The following is an 18536-nucleotide window of genomic DNA, read 5'->3' as shown; positions in this document are numbered from 1 at the left end:
TATTCCGCCCACTACTTTGTGGATCCACCTATCGCTCTAAATACTGCTGTAATTTTTTGGGTATGTCTTTTCCAGCTCTGTATTTAGCACCATAATAATAATAATAATCTTTATATATAGCGCTAACATATTCCGCAGCGCTTTACAGGTTGCACACATTATCATCACTGTCCCCGATGGGGCTCACAATCTAAATTCCCTATCAGTATGTTTTTGGAGTGTGGAAGGAAACCCACTCAAACACATGCAAACTCTTTGCAGATGTTGTCCAAGGTGGGATTAGAACCCAGGACTCCAGCGCTGCAAGGCTGCTGTGCTAACCACTGAGCTACTGTGCTGCCCTACACCATCAATCTAACCATGGACGCTGACCAGCTTCCCTGCCTCTGCTGTAGAAAAGCCTCCCCACAGCATGATGCTGCCACCACCATGTGCAAGCAATAGATAAGGTATGCACTCAGCATATATGAAGGTGCCAGCCGGACAGGAGAAATCTGAAAGATCAAGTGAAAGATAATCAGCCATACTCTCAGGAGATTGCAATAGTATTTGTTTTTATTTTAACAGGAAATAATCATTCACCACACTGTTGGATATTAAAACAGGCAATGATGGGTAAAATGAAAGGTGTAACTTTTCGACATAACAGGTTTTTTTTTCAAACCTTGGTATGAAAGAAATATACATATCTTATTGTGCTGTACAAATATACATGTGATAATGTCCATAAATGCAAAATGAGTACAGTGGAACAAGAAAAATACAATTACATCCACCATAACATTAGAAATATCCAAAAAACAGTATCCAATAGTATCAAGAAAAAAAAATGGACACATCAGTCTAGTTCTAGAATATATAATAATCTGTAAGAATGCCCTGTCTAAGAGAAACGGCTATTTAAAGCATCATGAGCTTTCAGCCATACTAGGACTGAAGCCCATCCTATGCATTGGGGTATGTATATCTGCTTAAAATTAGGAAATAGTTGTTAAGTGAAGCAGTAATATATAATCCCACAAACAGGAGAAAATCCAGCTCAACAAACTTCTTACTTTATTCATCAAAAATGCTCAGTGGCGGAAAAAAAAGAATCAGCGATGTAAGTTAGGTGGTATGTGACATCGACGCGTTTCAGGTGACTGTGCACCCTTAGTCATGATTACTTTACTTGAATCATTTATTTACTTTACTTCTACTTTGTTCCTCTACTGAGCACTTTTGGTGAATAAAGTAAGAAGTTTGTTTTCAAATTCATTGAGCTGGATTTTAAGTGATTGCTCTATGCCTTGATGCAGCATTTCCTGTGCTCCAAACACTTAAGGATGTCTATCACAGTGAAATGGACCTACATCTGTTCAGTAAAATATGTTCCAGAGCAGTAGGGTAGAGAGTATGTGAAAAACAGGGGAGGGAAGAAGGGGGGGATATACACACCTCACCACTTGCACGCTTGACTCGCTCCCGTCCCACCTCATCCCTAACCTCACCACACTCTTCATCCCAACCCTAACACATCTCTTCAACCTATCACTCACAACAGGTGTCTTCCCCTCATCCTTCAAACATGCTAAGATCACAACCATCCTCAAAAAGCGCTCCCTCAACCCATCCTCTTTGTTTAGCTATCGCTCAATATCTCTTCTCCCTTATGTCTCAAAATTACTGGAACAACATGTCCATCTTAAACTGTCCTCCCACCTCTCCTCCTGCTCCCTCTTTGACCAGTTACAATCTGGCTTCTGACCCCATCACTCAACTAAGTCTGCCCAAACTAAAGTCATCAATGACCTACTAACCGCCAAGAGCAAGCGACACTACTCTGTCCTCCTTCTCTTGGACCTGTTTTCTGCCTTTGACACTGTAGACCACTCCCTTCTACTGCAGATCCTCTCATCTCTTGGCATCACAGACTTTGCCCTATCCTTGATCTCATCATATCTGACAGACCGAACATTCAGTGTCTCCCTCCCCCACACCTCCTCCTCACTCCTCCCCTTGTCTGTCGGTGTTCCTCAAGGCTCTGTTCTATGACCCCTACTCTTCTCCATCTACAGCTTTGGCCTAGGACAGCTCATAGAATGCCACGATATGCAGTATCATCTCTACGCTGAAGACATGCAGATCTACCTATCCGGACCTGACCTCACCTCCTTACTTACCAAAATTCCACACTGTCTGTCTGTCTGTTATCTTGGCCTTCTTTTCTGCTCGCTTTCTAAAACTGAACATGGACAAAACAGAATTCATCATCTTTCCTCCATCTCACTCTACTCCTCCACCAGACCGGTCTATCAATCTCAATGGCTGCTCACTTTCCCCAGTCACACGCCCGGTGCCTTGGGGTGATACTCGACTCTGCCCTCTCTTTCAAGCCACATATCCAAGCCCTTGCCTCCTCTTGCTGTCTTAAACTCAAAAATATATTTTGAAACCGAGCATTTTTTGACCGCGACACCACAAAAACGCTAGTACATGCCCTTATCATCTCCCGCCTTAACTACTGCAACCTCCTACTCTCTGGCCTCCCCTCTAGCACTCTGGCACCACTCCAATCCACCCTGCACTCTGCTGCCTGACTTATTTACCTGTCTCCCCGCTATTCCCCAGCCTCTCCCCTATGTCAAGCCCTTCACTGGCTTCCTATCGCCCAGAGACTCAAGTTCAAAACCCTTACAATGACATACAAAGCCATCCACAACCTGTCTCCTCCATACATCTGTGATATGGTCTCCCGGTACTTACCTACACGCAACCTCCGATCCTCTCAAGATCTCCTTCTCTACTGCCCTCTTATCTCTTCTTCCCACAACCGCATCCAAGATCTCTATCATAGAAACCTTCAAAAAGAACGTAAAGACTCAGCTCTTCCGAAAAGCCTGCAGTGATCCTCAACCTACTGAACTGCCACACAACCAGCTCTACCCTCTCCTAGTGTATCCTCACCCATCCCCTGCAGACTGTGAGCCCTCATGGGCAGGGTCCTCCCACCTTATATACCTGTGTGCTTTTTTTTTGCTCATGTTTAATGTACTTGTCTATATTTGCCCCGTATTCACATGTAAAGCGCCAAGGAGTAAATGGCACTAATAAAATGTATAATAATAATAATAGAAATAATTAGGGATGAGCGACCTTTACTTTTATAGAATCGGGTCGGGTTTCACGAAACCCGACTTTTTCAAAAGTTGGGTCGAGTGAAATCGGCCGATCCTATAAAAAAGTCGGGGTCGGGGTCGTCCGAAACTCGAAACCCAATGCAGTGCATTGGGTTTCCATGGTTCCCAGGGTCTGAAGGAGCGGAAACTCTCCTTCAGGCCCTGCGATCCATATTTTAGTGTGAAATAAAGAATTAAAATAAAAAACATCGCAATACTTACCCTCTGACGCGCCCTGGTACTAACCGGCAGTCTTCCTTCCTTAGAATCAGCCTTCCAGGACCTGGCGGTGACGTCGCGGTGACGTCGCGGCTTGTGATTGGCCGCGCGGCCACCCATGTGACCGCTCGCGCGACCAATCAGAAGCCGTGACGTCACCGAAGGTCCTTCAAGCGCTGATTCTTAGGAAGGAAGGCTGTCGGAAGGAAGCAGGGCGCTTCTGAGGGTGAGTATATACCTATATACCTATATACCTAATAGGAATATACTCACCCTCGGAAGCGCCCTGCTTCCTTCCGACAGCCTTCCTTCCTAAGAATCAGCGCTTGAAGGACCTTCGGTGACGTCACGGCTTCTGATTGGTCGCGCGAGCAGTCACATGGGCGGCCGAGCGGCCAATCACAAGCCGCGACGTCACCGCGACGTCACCACCAGGTCCTGGAAGGCTGATTCTAAGGAAGGAAGACTGCCGGTTAGTACCAGGGCGCGTCAGAGGGTAAGTATTGCAATATTTTTTATTTTAATTCTTTATTTTACACTTTAATCTGAATTCCGATACCAATTCCCGATATCTTAATAATATCGGGAATCGGTATCGGAATTCCGATTCCAGATTCAAAAGATCGCCGACTTCATGGCCGACCCCACACTGGGGTCGGGTCGGGTTTCATGAAACCCGACCTTGCCAAAAGTCGGCGACTTTTGAAAAATCTCGACCCGTTTCGCTCAACCCTAGTAATAATAATAAATAGAGCATTATTGAACTAACCTTTGTCCAGTTAAGTCAGACATGTGAAGTAACTTCTTTGTGCATGCTGTCCACAGTAGTGTGGCATCCCAGTTGGGCTGTAAGAGACAATTCTAATAAATGGCTGAAGTAAAAGATGGCAAGAAAAGACAGAGTGGATAATATAAGTGTTACTGACAGTAAGGCAGGGCTAAAGGGGCTCCGGGTGCAGAGTGAACTGCGCGCTGTTTGTGGTGATGTGGCAGCATTGATGTCAGTGTCTTCTGAAATGGGTGCTTAGAGCTGTCCTTGTGATATGATGACAGTGAAAATGATACGGGTACTGATGCCAGAATGAGGTCTGTAATGCAGGACATGCTGACGCAGCGTTAATAGGCAGAAATGGGTGGATCATGCGCAGTAGTGCTCGGAATCAGTCAATGTCCCATGGGATGTGAACTAGGTGGGTGGAGCAGGTTCTGAATGAGAGAAAGTGTAGACTGTGTGCCGGGGTGGTCCCTCCCAGAATACAGCATGCCGCGGACAAAGATCAAAACCAGGCAATTTGTTAAGGAATTAGTTTTTACTAACAACGAAAACTGTGTTACCTCGGAAATGCAATAAAGAAATACAGTTAAAGATATTACACACCTAGCCTTGATCAGCTAGGACCCCTGCATTGCTCAACCGATAGCCCCAATATGTTTTATCGGGTATACTATAATTTGCCTGACCTGTGGTTCTGCCTAATGTGGTAACTGGGAGTTAAACAGAACAAGAGTATATTTAGATGAGTTCAAGAGGCGGCCCCTGCAGCGGTGCAGCGCAGAGATTCACAAACTTAACAATTCTCTAAAATTACAATTCTGTTATACAATCTATACACAAGCTCTCCCACTGCGGGGAGTATATAGCTAAGGTTCAAACAGCCCTCATGGCAAACAATGTCTCTAACTGAGAATTTAGGTTTGGTGCCAAATTCTTTCTAAAATTTGCATGCATGCACCCCCTGAGATCCTTGCGGTGGGGCCTGAGCTCAGGACTTACCGGCCATTAAGTGATCACTGAAGTGGCTGTCCAATCATCTGAATGGCTGTTTAGCTGCGAGACCGTGGAGTGGATCCTGGGCTTGTCACCTGGAGCACAGTTTTTGTCTGACAGTCTAACAGAAGGCCATTAATGTCACAGCCGATGCTTTGGAATCCAACTCTGCATCCAACCATAGTTGTCCCCCAAATGTGATTCTACTTCTCTGACAGGAATAACAAGAACAGTTGCACCTTTCCTCAATAATCTGACTGTCTCCTACTAATTGCATTCTATAAAGACTGCCTGTAACTCTCAGTCATCCTTCAGTTTCCAACTGTTCCTTGGGGGGTCCCAAACTGATAATTTTCCTGTGTGCCAACTGACATACAGGTGACAGTAGTATAAATCTGCAAACCGCTGCCATTTAGTGGCTAAAACACCAAAAACATCTTCTATGACTACACAGGTATCTACTAAAACCACTTTAGAAGGGGTGTGGAATGGGAATCTTCAAACACCCCCTCACATGCCACCCTACTAGATGTTGGCATCCTCAATACACCTGCACATAGCTTTGTGGGGGTATGCCTACGGTAGCCTGAGTGATTCTTCACAGGACTGGAGATGCTGACCCCCCGATGCACTCTCACTGGGGACCGTCAAAGCTTGGACTGGGACAATCATGTCTCCCTGCATATTGTCTCTGTGGAAAACCACAGATTGTGAAATAGTTTCTCTCGGGGGCAATATTGCAACAGATGGGCCCTCATTCTCTAGGGGAGCAGGTACAGCTCACCAATCATCATCTATGGGTGGGTAAGCTCTCCCTGACTCAGGTTCAGGTTCCGCCAAAAGACGCTGTTTCTCTTGTATGAATTGGTTGTTCAACATAATGGCTACCATGTTCTTTACATCTTAGTACACTTTTGGAGGAATCTGATGGTAGTATTCCCAGATTGGAGGAGTATTCCCTGTTGGAATCTCATGCTCAATGGTAGAGGAGCATCAAAAATCTTCCCAATTATGAGAGAAGGCCTCCTGAAATTCCCATAGGGTATCTTCCAGAAGCTTTTGCTGAACAGGGGTTAGAGTATTCTGATCCACCCCCATGCAATCCATTATGATTCGGCCATTGCACTCAGCAGTCTGGTTTCCTTTCCTGGCAATTTCAGCAGCATAAGTCCAGGCTGAATTCCGATTGTGCTGGAGGTTAAATCCTTTTCTTCTGAGTATTTTTCCATTAGGTACATAGACTTCAGCCAGCAGCATACCCCCGGGAATAGTGACTTCGCTATCCAGCATGTTAATGTAACGGATGGGCACACAACCATCTTTCACTGCTGCTGGTGCATGGGCCACTAAAGGTCTTGTCTGGAACTTTTCCTTGTGTACTGGCTCAATCAGCACCTTCAGTCCATTCAGCCTCAAATAGGCTCCCACAGGTAACATCAGCACTTGTTTTCTCTTTGGTCCAATCACCACTGGAATATGCGAGGATACTGTGACCAAACCCATGGGACAATTGGATGAGGCACTCTTCTGAAAGCTGCAACTTCTCACTACCTGCTGCAGGACCTCCTGGGTTGGCCAGTGGGTTGTTGTCCTTTGCCAGTACTGCGGACTTTCCTTAGTGAACAAATGGTGATGCAGATCCCATAATATATTAACCCCTTTACCCCCAAGGGTGGTTTGCACGTTAATGACCGGGCCAATTTTTACAATTCTGACCACTGTCCCTTTATGAGGTTATAACTCTGGAACGCTTCAATGGATCCTGGTGATTCTGACATTGTTTTCTCGTGACATATTGTACTTCATGACAATGGTAAAAATTATTTGATAGTACCTGCGTTTATTTGTGAAAAAAACGGAAATTTGGCGAAAATTATGAAAATTTCGCAATTTTCCAACTTTGAATTTTTATGCAATTAAATCACAGAGATATGTCACACAAAATACTTAATAAGTAACATTTTCCACATGTCTACTTTACATCAGCACAATTTTGGAACCAAAATTTTTTTTTGTTAGGGAGTTATAAGGGTTAAAAGTTGACCAGCAATTTCTCATTTCTACAACACCATTTTATTTTAGGGACCACATCTCATTTGAAGTCATTTTGAGGGGTCTATATGATAGAAAATACCCAAGTGTGACACCATTCTAAAAACTACACCCCTCAAGGTGCTCAAAACCATATTCAAGAAGTTTATTAACCCTTCTGGTGCTTCACAGGAATTTTTTGAATGTTTAAATAAAAATGAACATTTAACTTTTTTTCACAAAAAATTTAATTCAGCTCCAATTTGTTTTATTTTACCAAGGGTAACAGGAGAAAATGGACCCCAAACATTGTTGTACAATTTGTCCTGAGTATGCCAATACCCCACATGTGGGGGTAAACCACTGTTTGGGCGCATGGCAGAGCTCGGAAGCGAAGGAGTGCCATTTGACTTTTCAATGCAAAATTGACTGGAATTGAGATGGGACGCCATGTTTCGTTTGGAGAGCCCCTGATGTGCCTAAACATTGAAACCCCCCACAAGTGACACCATTTTGGAAAGTAGACCCCCTAAGGAACTTATCTAGAGGTGTGGTGAGCACTTTGACCCAACAAGTGCTTCACAGAAGTTTATAATGTAGAACCGTAAAAATAAAAAATCATATTTTTTCACAAAAATTATCTTTTCGCCCCCAATTTTTTATTTTCCCAAGGGTAAGAGAAGAAATTGGACCCCAAAAGTTGTTGTACAATTTGTCCTGAGTACGCTGATAGCCCATATGTGGGGGTAAACCACTGTTTGGGCGCATGGCAGAGCTCGGAAGGGAAGGAGCGCCGTTTGACTTTTCAATGCAAAATTGACAGGAATTGAGATGGGACGCCATGTTGCGTTTGGAGAGCCACTGATGTGCCTAAACATTGAAACCCCCCACAAGTGACACCATTTTGGAAAGTAGACCCCCTAAGGAACTTATCTAGAGGTGTGGTGAGCACTTTGACCCAACAAGTGCTTCACAGAAGTTTATAATGTAGAACCGTAAAAATAAAAAATCATATTTTTTCACAAAAATTATCTTTTCGCCCCCAATTTTTTATTTTCCCAAGGGTAAGAGAAGAAATTGGACCCCAAAAGTTGTTGTACAATTTGTCCTGAGTACGCTGATACCCCATATGTGGGGGTAAACCACTGTTTGGGTGGATGGGAGAGCTCGGAAGGGAAGGAGCGCCGTTTGACTTTTCAAAGCAAAATTGACAGGAATTGAGATGGGACGCCATGTTGCGTTTGAAGAGCCACTGATGTGCCTAAACATTGAAACCCCCCACAAATGACACCATTTTGGAAAGTAGACCCCCTAAGGAACTTATCTAGAGGTGTGGTGAGCACTTGACCCACCAAGTGCTTCACAGAAGTTTATAATGCAGAGCCGTAAAAATAAAACAAAATATTTTTCCCACAAAAATTATTTTTTTAGCCCCCAGTTTTGTATTTTCCTGAGGGTAACAGGAGAAATTGGACCCCAAAATTTGTTGCCCAATTTGTCCTGAGTGCGATGATACACCATATGTGGGGGGAACCACTGTTTGGGCACATGGGAGGGCTCAGAAGGGAAGGAGTGCCATTTGAATGCAGACTTAGATGGAATGGTCTGCAGGTGTCACATTGCGTTTGCAGAGCCCCTAATGTACCTAAACAGTAGAAACCCCCCACAAGTGACACCATTTTGGAAAGTAGACCCCCTTAGGAACTTATCTAGATGTGTGCTGAGCGCTTTGACCCACCAAGGGCTTCACAGAAGTTTATAATGGAGAGCCGTAAAAATAAAACAAAAATTTTTTCCCACAAAAATTATTTTTTAGCCTCCAGTTTTGTATTTTCCCGAGGGTAACAGGAGAAATTCGACCCCACAATTTGTTGTCCAATTTGTCCTGAGTGCGCTGATACCCCATATGTGGGGGGGAACCACTGTTTGGGCGCATGGGAGGGCTCGGAAGGGAAGGAGCTCCATTTGGAATGAGGACTTAGATGGAATGGTCTGCAGGTGTCACATTGCATTTGCAGAGCCCCTAATGTACCTAAACAGTAGAAACCTCCCACAAGTGACACCATTTTGAAAACTAGACCCCCTAAGGAACTCATCTAGATGTGTTGTGATAGCTTTGAACCCCCAAGTGTTTCACTACAGTTTGTAACGCAGAGCCTTGAAAATTAAAAAAAAAAATCTTTCCCCCCAAAATTATTTTTTAGCCCCCAGTTTTGTATTTTCCCGACCGTAAGAGGAGAAATTCGACCCCAAAAGTTGTTGTCCAATTTGTCCTGAGTACGCTGATACCCCGTATGTTGGGGGAAACCAACGTTTGAGCGCATGGCAGAGCTCGGAAGGGAAGGAGCGCCATTTGGAATGCAGACTTAGATGGAATGGTCTGCAGACGTCACATTGCGTTTGCAGAACCCCTAATGTACCTAAACAGTAGAAACCCCCCACAAGTGACCCCATATTGGAAACTAGACCCCCCAGGGAACTAATCTAGATGTGTTGTGAGAACTTTGAACCCCCAAGTGTTTCACTACAGTTTATAACGCAGAGCCGTGAAAATAAAAAATCTTTTTTTTCCCACAAAAAATGTTTTAGCCCCGAGTTTTGTATTTTCCCAAGGGTAGCAGGAGAAATTGGACCCCAAAAGTTGTTGTCCTATTTGTCCTGAGTACGCTGATACCCCATATGTTGGGGTAAACCCCTGTTTGGGCACACGGGAGAGCTCGGAAGGGAAGAAGCACTGTTTTACTTTTTCAACGCAGAATTGGCTGGAATTGAGATCGGACGCCATGTCGCGTTTGGAGAGCCCCTGATGTGCCTAAACAGTGGAAACCCCCCAATTATAACTGAAACCCTAATCCAAACACATCCCTAACCCTAATCCCAACAGTAACCCTAACCACACCTCTAACCCTGACACACCCCTAACCCTAATCCCAACCCTATTCCCAACCGTAAATGTAATCTAAACCCTAACTGTAACTTTAGCCCCAACCCAAACTGTAGCCCTAGCCCTAACCCTAGCCCTAACCCTAATCCTAACCCTAGCCCTAACCCTAACCCTAACCCTAGCCCTAGCCCTAACCCTAGCCCTAACCCTAGCCCTAACCCTAACCCTAGCCCTAACCCTAACCCTAGCCCTAACCCTAGCCCTAACCCTAGCCCTAACCCTAGCCCTAGCCCTAACCCTAGCCCTAACCCTAGCCCTAACCCTAACCCTAGCCCTAACCCTAGCCCTAGCCCTAACCCTAGCCCTAACCCTAGCCCTAACCCTAGCCCTAACTCTAACCCTAGCCCTAATGGGAAAATGGAAATAAATACATTTTTTTAATTTTTCCCTAACTAAGGGGGTGATGAAGGGGGGTTTGATTTACTTTTATAGCGGGTTTTTTAGCGGATTTTTATGATTGGCAGCCGTCACACACTGAAAGACGCTTTTTATTGCAAAAAATATTTTTTGCGTTACCACATTTTGAGAGCTATAATTTTTCTATATTTTGGTCCACAGAGTCATGTGAGGTCTTGTTTTTTGCGGGACGAGTTGATGTTTTTATTGGTAACATTTTCGGGCACGTGACATTTTTTGATCGCTTTTTAGTCCGATTTTTGTGAGGCAGAATGACCAAAAACCAGCTATTCATGAATTTCTTTTGGGGGAGGCGTTTATACCGTTCCGCGTTTGGTAAAATTGATGAAGCAGTTTTATTCTTCGGGTCAGTACGATTACAGCGACACCTCATTTATATCATTTTTTTATGTTTTGGCGCTTTTATACGATAAAAACTATTTTATAGAAAAAATAATTATTTTTGCATCGCTTTATTCTCAGGACTATAACTTTTTTAATTTTTTGCTGATGATGCTGTATGGCAGCTCGTTTTTTGCGGGACAAGATGACGTTTTCAGCGGTACCATGGTTATTTATATCTGTCTTTTTGATCGCGTGTTATTCCACTTTTTGAAGCGTTGTTTTTTGCCTCGTTTTTTTTTTTTTTTTTTCTTACGGTGTTTACTGAAGGGGTTAACTAGTGGGCCAGTTTTATAGGTCGGGCTGTTACGGACGCGGCGATACTAAATATGTGTACTTTTATTGTTTTTTTTTATTTATTTAGATAAAGAAATGTATTTATGGGAATAATATTTTTATTTTTTTTTTCATTATTTTGGAATATTTTTTTTTATTTTTTTTTACACATTTGAAATTTTTTTTTTTTACTTTTTTACTTTGTCCCAGGGGGGGACATCACAGATCAGTGATCTGACAGTTTGCACAGCACTCTGTCAGATCACTGATCTGATAGGAGTGCAGGCTGCTTCACAGTGCCTGCTCTGAGCAGGCTCTGTGAAGCCACCTCCCTCCCTGCAGGACCCGGATCCGCGGCCATCTTGGATCCGGGGCTGGAGGGAGCAGGGAGGGAGGTGAGACCCTCGCAGCAACGCGATCACATCGCGTTGCTGCGGGGGGCTCAGGGAAGCCCGCAGGGAGCCCCCTCCCTGCGCGGTGCTTCCCTGCACCGCCGGCACATCGCGATCATCTTTGATCGCGGTGTGCCGGGGGTTAATGTGCCGGGGGCGGTCCGTGACCGCTCCTGGCACATAGTGCCGGATGTCAGCTGCGATAAACAGCTGACACCCGGCCGCGATCGGCGGCGCTCCCCCCGTGAGCGCTGCCGATCGCATATGACGTACTATTGCGTCCTTGGGAAGTAAAGCCCACCCCACATGGACGCAATAGTACGTCTAATGGCAGAAAGGGGTTAATTCCCAAGGTCACGGCCATTCTTCTCTTTGGGTGCGGATTTACCAGAACCACCCCTTTGGTGCCGATGTCTTGACCACAGAGTTTCACTCTCATCCACATAATTCTCTTCACGAGCAGCTGACAATTGTTTGCTGCTGTAAGATGAACAGTGCTGCCACTTTTGTGTTCCATCATATGACCGAAAATCTCTCAAATATCTCTAGAGATATCTCTGCTGTAGGGATCTCGCTGAGGATCTGTTTATACCAAGGAAGGTGGGCAACAAAATTAATAAAGGGGATGGGAGAACTACAATACCCAGATAGATTAGCGAAATTAGGATTATTTAGTCTAGAAAAAAGACGACTGAGGGGCGATCTAATAACCATGTATAAGTATATAAGGGGACAATACAAATATCTCGCTGAGGATCTGTTTATACCAAGGAAGGTGACGGGCACAAGGGGGCATTCTTTGCGTCTGGAGGAGAGAAGGTTTTTCCACCAACATAGAAGAGGATTCTTTACTGTTAGGGCAGTGAGAATCTGGAATTGCTTGCCTGAGGAGGTGGTGATGGCGAACTCAGTCGGGGGGTTCAAGAGAGGCCTGGATGTCTTCCTGGAGCAGAACAATATTGTATCATACAATTATTAGGTTCTGTAGAAGGACGTAGATCTGGGGATTTATTATGATGGAATATAGGCTGAACTGGATGGACAAATGTCTTTTTTCGGCCTTACTAACTATGTTACAGCTGTTGGCAGTTTAAAGCTGGCGCTGTTATCTCAAGGTTAGTCCTGACAAGAACATCCCTGGCAACTTGTCCCTTATGGTACCTTCACACATTACGATTTCGTTAACGATATAGTTGCTTTTTGTGACGTAGCAACAATAACGTTAATGAAATCGTTATGCGTGACAGCGACCAAGATCAGGCCCCTGCTGAGAGATCGTTGGTCGCTGGGAATGATCAGGACCTTTTTTTTGGTCGCTGATCACCCACTGACATCACTGAATCACCATGTGTGATGCTGATCCAACGATGTCTTCACTGGTAACCAGGGTAAACATCGGGTTACTAAGTGCAGGGCCGCGCTTAGTAACCAGATGTTTACCCTGGTTACCATTGTAAAAGTTTAAAAAAACAAACACTACATACTTACATTCCAGTGTCTGTCCCCCGGCATCAGCTTCCCTGCACTGTCAGCGCCAGCCGGCCGTAAAGCAGAGCACAGCGGTGATGTCACCGCTGTGCTCTTCTTTACGGCCGGCCGGCACTGACACAGTGCAGGGAAGCTGACGGCGCGGGACAGACACCGGAATGTAAGTATGTAGTGTTTGTTTTTTTAAACTTTTACAATGGTAACCAGGGTAAACATTGGGTTACTAAGTGCGGCCCTGCGCTTAGTAACCCGATGTTTACCCTGGTTACCCAGGGACTAAGGCATCGTTGGTCGCCGGAGAGCTGTCTGTGTGACAGCTCTCCAGCGACCACACGATGACCTAAACAGCGACGCTGCAGCGATCAGCATAGTTGTCTATATCGCTGCAGCGTCGCTAATTGTGATGGTACCTTTAGGAATTTATTAGCTAACCCAGCAATTAACTGATCCCGCAACAGCCTATCTAACTCCTGGAAAGCTCCCATAGCCTTGGGATCCTGCTGTACTTAAATCAGCGTTTCTTGCAAGGCATTGGAGCATTGCATTACAGTCTCACCTTCCTGCTGCAGCTGATTGAAAAAGAAACTTTGCAGTAGAGTCACTTTGGCACGCCCCCCATGGGTTCCTACCAGCAGCGGGAGTATTTTGTCTAAGGTGTCCCTTTCGGACTCAGGCCGTACCATTACTGTGCATTTGGCATCGCGTTCTAAGGCATTCAGTGCTGTTTCTGCTCGCATCTCTGGGACCAAGTTGCGCTCAGCACCCTTTCTGTCCAGTTTTGCAATGTCATGTTTTTACCATCTTATTTTGACAAATTCTGCAATAGTGCCCCAGCTGATAAGTACCATGCTGTAACCAAGGCTGTGGCAGGTGGGTTCAGCACCTGAGCCAGGGCCACTGGCAATAAGGGATTGTCTCCCTCCATGTTCCTGTCCATGACGATTGCTGTATCCTGCTGACTATGTGAAGTTGTAGACCGTGTACCAGAATACAGCAGGCCAAGGACAAAGAACATAACCAGGCAATATTTTAAGGAACTTGTTTTTACTGACAATGAAGACTGTGTTACCCTGGAAATGCAAGAAAGAAACACAGTTAACTATCACACAAACCTAGCCCAGATCGATAGGCCTAGTATGTACTATCGGATCCACTATAATTTGCCTGAACAGTGGTACTGCCTAATGTGGTAACTATAGACACACTTTTTTCATCCAAAAATGTGGAGGATAATGGAGGGTTTGTCTCGTAGTCCGAATGTATCGGCTCTGGCTGTAGTGGGAAGGTAGGGGTGCGGCATCAGGGGAGCAGCTGGTCACAGGTGGCGGGAGCCGGTGGCTGCCACTAACTCCTGTGTTCGCTGCTAAAGAGAAATGAATATTCACTGCATTCCATGCCATGGGCGTGGGGGGCAATGAATATTAATTTCTCTTTAATAGCGTCTTGGTATGATTGGCCCCCAACCCCGGGTCTTGTATGCATGGCCCCATCCTTATGACTGGCCCCCACCCAACCCAATCCTGGTATTCATGGCCCCATCAGAAAACATTAAAAAACAAGCCATTACACTTTCCTTAACGGCGCTCCTACACAACATCTTGTTCCGATGCCACCAGCTGCTTTATGCTTGTAAGCAGTGTATGGCAGGGATGTCATGCTTTGCTTGCAATCCAAAGGGCAGCTGCTGTGATATTCGATGCTCCCCATGCCATGACTGTGAGTGCAGAGAGCAGTGAGTATTCATTGCTCTTCAGTCTCGGGTAGTGTTAGCCGCCGGCTTCCTATTGTTGCCGGTGGTCACATGTGCCGCTACTTTAGAGCAATGTATATTCACCTCTCTCCATGCCCAGAGAGGTGAATATTCATTTCTCTTAAGTAGCGGCACACATGACCACCTGCAGCTGCAGGAAGGCTCCGGCTGACACTGTGTGCGCTACTGAAGAGCAATGAATACTCACTGCTCTCTGTGCACACAGTCCCGGCACGAGGAGCAGTGTGTTTTCAGGCAGCTGTGCCCTGCTTGTTAGCAGCACTTGACGTCCCTGCCATGCACTGCGTACAAGCATAAAGCAGCTGCTGGCACCAGAATAAGATGCTGCGAGGTAGCGCCAGGAAAGTACCGTAAGTGTAATTTTTATTTGTTTGTTTTTTATGTTTTCTGATGAGGCCATGCATACCAGGATGGGGTAGAGGCCAATTATAAAGATGGGACCGTGCATACCAGGACCGGGATGGGGGACAATCATACCAGAATAGGATGGGGCCATGTATACTAGGAGTAGATGGAGGCCCTGCAGCCCTAGAGACTGCTAAACAAAGGCTCACTGCACTCACTGCACTACTAGGGAGATACACTAGAGAAGCTGAAGCCAAGAAGATATATGCCCTGTTCTCCAAAGAACCAACCAAGGTGTATTCCAAACTACAGAGTAAAGGCAGCAACTCCACCAATAGCAGAGACCGGACAATACTGGAGGAACATACGGGAGAAATAAAAAAACATACACCAGCGCAATGTGGCTGCAAGACATAGTAACATAGTGTTAGGTGTCGAGTTCCCGCTGCTGCACAGGGGTAATCTCAAACCATATCTGCTGCGGTTTCCCATTGTCCTAAAGCCACAGTGGAGCCTGCTCAGCGGAGATGTTGGTCCCAGCATCTGGCTCAGGCTGATACTGGACAACTGGTTACTACTGCCCTTCCAGGCTGTACCTTTGTAGCCAGCAGTGTTCAGCAGCAAGCAGGTCTTTTTGGGACTAAGTCCTGCTTTTCCCATACTGAGCATGCCCACGGGATGACCTTCCATTGGAGGTTGGGGGGTCACATGCTTAGGTCCTATTGGACCACTAGGAAGGTCCTTGTCTGCTGCAGCTATAAAAGGTTCGCATGGCTGCACGGCCATACGCTACTATCAACCTTTGTCATAAGCTTTACTGCTTTAGTGGTCATGTCTGCAAGAGGTTAGGGTTGGCTGAAATAAGCCTCTAGAATACTGGCACCTGAAGTAACAGAGCTCGCTTATACCGCCATATAGTGCCACCAATTCTAGCAGCAGGTTACTCTTCTGCACGGTGGACCCCGGGTTGCGAAAGCACCTATTACTACATATATATATATATATATATATATATATATATACTAGATTGTGGCCCGATTCTAACGCATCGGGTATTCTAGAATATGCATGTCCCCGTAGTATATGGACAATGATGATTCCAGAATTCGCGGCAGACTGTGCCCGTCGCTGATTGGTCGAGGCAACCTTTATGACATCATCGTCGCCATGGCAACCATTATGACATCTACATTGATACTGTGCCCGTAGCTGAATCAGAAACGCGGGATTTCTACGTCCTTCATGACATCATCGTCGCTGTGCCCGTCGCTGATTGGTCGAGGCCTGGCAGCCTTGACCAATCAGACGCGGGATATCTACGTCCTTTATGACATCATCGTCGCTGTGCCCGTCGCTGATTGAATCAGAGACGTGGGATTTCTACGTCGATGATGTGCCCGTCGCTGATTGGTCGAGGCCGCCAGGCCTCGACCAATCAGAGACGTGGGATTTCCAGGACAGACAGACAGACAGACAGAAAGACAGACAGACAGACAGACGGAAAAACCCTTAGACAATTATGTATATAGATATATATATATATATATATATATACTTGGTGCGTTCCGCCAACAATAACACATAGTAACATAGTTAGCAAGGCTGAAAAAAAACATTTGTCCATCTAGTTAAGCCTAAATTCCATCAGAATGAATCCCCAGATCTACGTCCTTCTAAAGAACCTAATAACCGTAAGATACAATATTGTTCTGCTCCAGGAAGACATCCAGGCCTTTCTTGAACCCCTCGACTGTGTTCGTCTTCACCACCTCCTCAGGCAAGCAATTCCAGATTCTCACTGCCCTAACAGTAAAGAATCCTCTTCTATGTTGGTGGAAAAACCTTCTCTCCTCCAGACATAGAAAATGCCCCCTTGTGACCGTCACCTTCCTTGGTATAAACAGATCCTCTGAGAGATATTTGCATTGTCCCCTTATATACTTATACATGGTTATTAGTTCGCCCCTCAGTCATCTTTTTTCTAGACAAAATAATCCTATTTTTGCTGATCTCTCTGGGTATTGTAGTTCCCAATCCCTTTTATTAATTTTGTTGCCCTCCTATATACTCGTTCTAGGTCCAATATATCCTTCCTGAGCATCGGTGCCAAAAACTGTACACAGTACTCCATGTGCGGATTTGTACAGAGGCAGTATAATGCTCTCAACATGAGTATCCAGACCTCTTTTAATGCACCCCATGATCCTGTTTGCCTTGGCAGCTGCTGCCTGGCACTGGCTGCTCCAGGTAAGTTTATCATTAACTAGGATCCCCAAGTCCTTCTCCCTGTCAGATTTACCCAGTGGTTTCCCATTCAGTGTGTAATGGTGATATTGATTCCTTCTTCCCATGTGTATAACCTTATATTTATCATTGTTAAACCTCATCTGCCACCTTTCGGCCCAAGTTTCCAACTTATCCAGATCCATCTGTAGCAGAATACTATCTTCTCTTGTATTGACGGCTTTAGATTTTTGTATCATCTGCAAATATCGATATTTTACTGTGTAAACCTTCTACCAGATCGTTAATAAATATGTTGAAGAGAATAGGTCCCAATACTGACCCCTGCGGTACCCCACTGGTCACAGCGACCCAGTTAGATCATATACCATTTATAACCACCCTCTGCTTTCACGAAGCCAGTTAATTTCCCATTTACAATAAACTTGGCACACACCAATGCGTAAATGCAGTGAAGAAGAGGTTTTTTTTAGTGAGGTAGAGTACATACAGTAGTAGACGTTTCGGTCTAATCACTAGACCTTCATCAATGTACCTCACTCTATTAATTAATAAGGTACCCTGGGTCAGTGAATGGACAGGGGGTTCCTGTTGCTGTGAATGGCTCCTAAGGGTTAAAAGGGAGCAGACCGCGAAGTGAAGGTGGGCTGATGTATGCAGACCACTGGACAAGTGGTGGATACTGCGTCCATGGTCCGCATACATCAGCCCACCTTCACTTCGCGGTCTGCTCCCTTTTAACCCTTAGGAGCCATTCACAGCAACAGGGACTCCCTGTCCATTCATTGATGAAGGTCTAGTGATTATACCGAAACGTCTACTACTGTATGTACTCTACCTCATTAATAAACCCCTCTTCTTCACTGCATTTACGCATTGGTGTGTGCCAAGTTTATTGTCATATGCATTACGGCTTGGCCCCTACTTGAGCACCACCCTTTCTTAGTAGTGCCTACATCTACGTCTTAATTTCCCATTTACACACATTTTCCCCCAGACCAAGCATTCTCATTTTGTGTACCAACCTCTTGTGCGGCACGGTAACAAACGCTTTAGAAAAATCGAGATATACCACGTCCAATGACTCACCGTGGTCCAGCCT

The sequence above is a fragment of the Ranitomeya imitator genome, chromosome 4, assembly GCF_032444005.1.
Source record: "Ranitomeya imitator isolate aRanImi1 chromosome 4, aRanImi1.pri, whole genome shotgun sequence".
Classification (NCBI taxonomy): domain Eukaryota; kingdom Metazoa; phylum Chordata; class Amphibia; order Anura; family Dendrobatidae; genus Ranitomeya; species Ranitomeya imitator.
The sequence above is the reverse complement of the archived record's forward strand: the minus strand, read 5'-3'. Positions refer to the sequence as shown.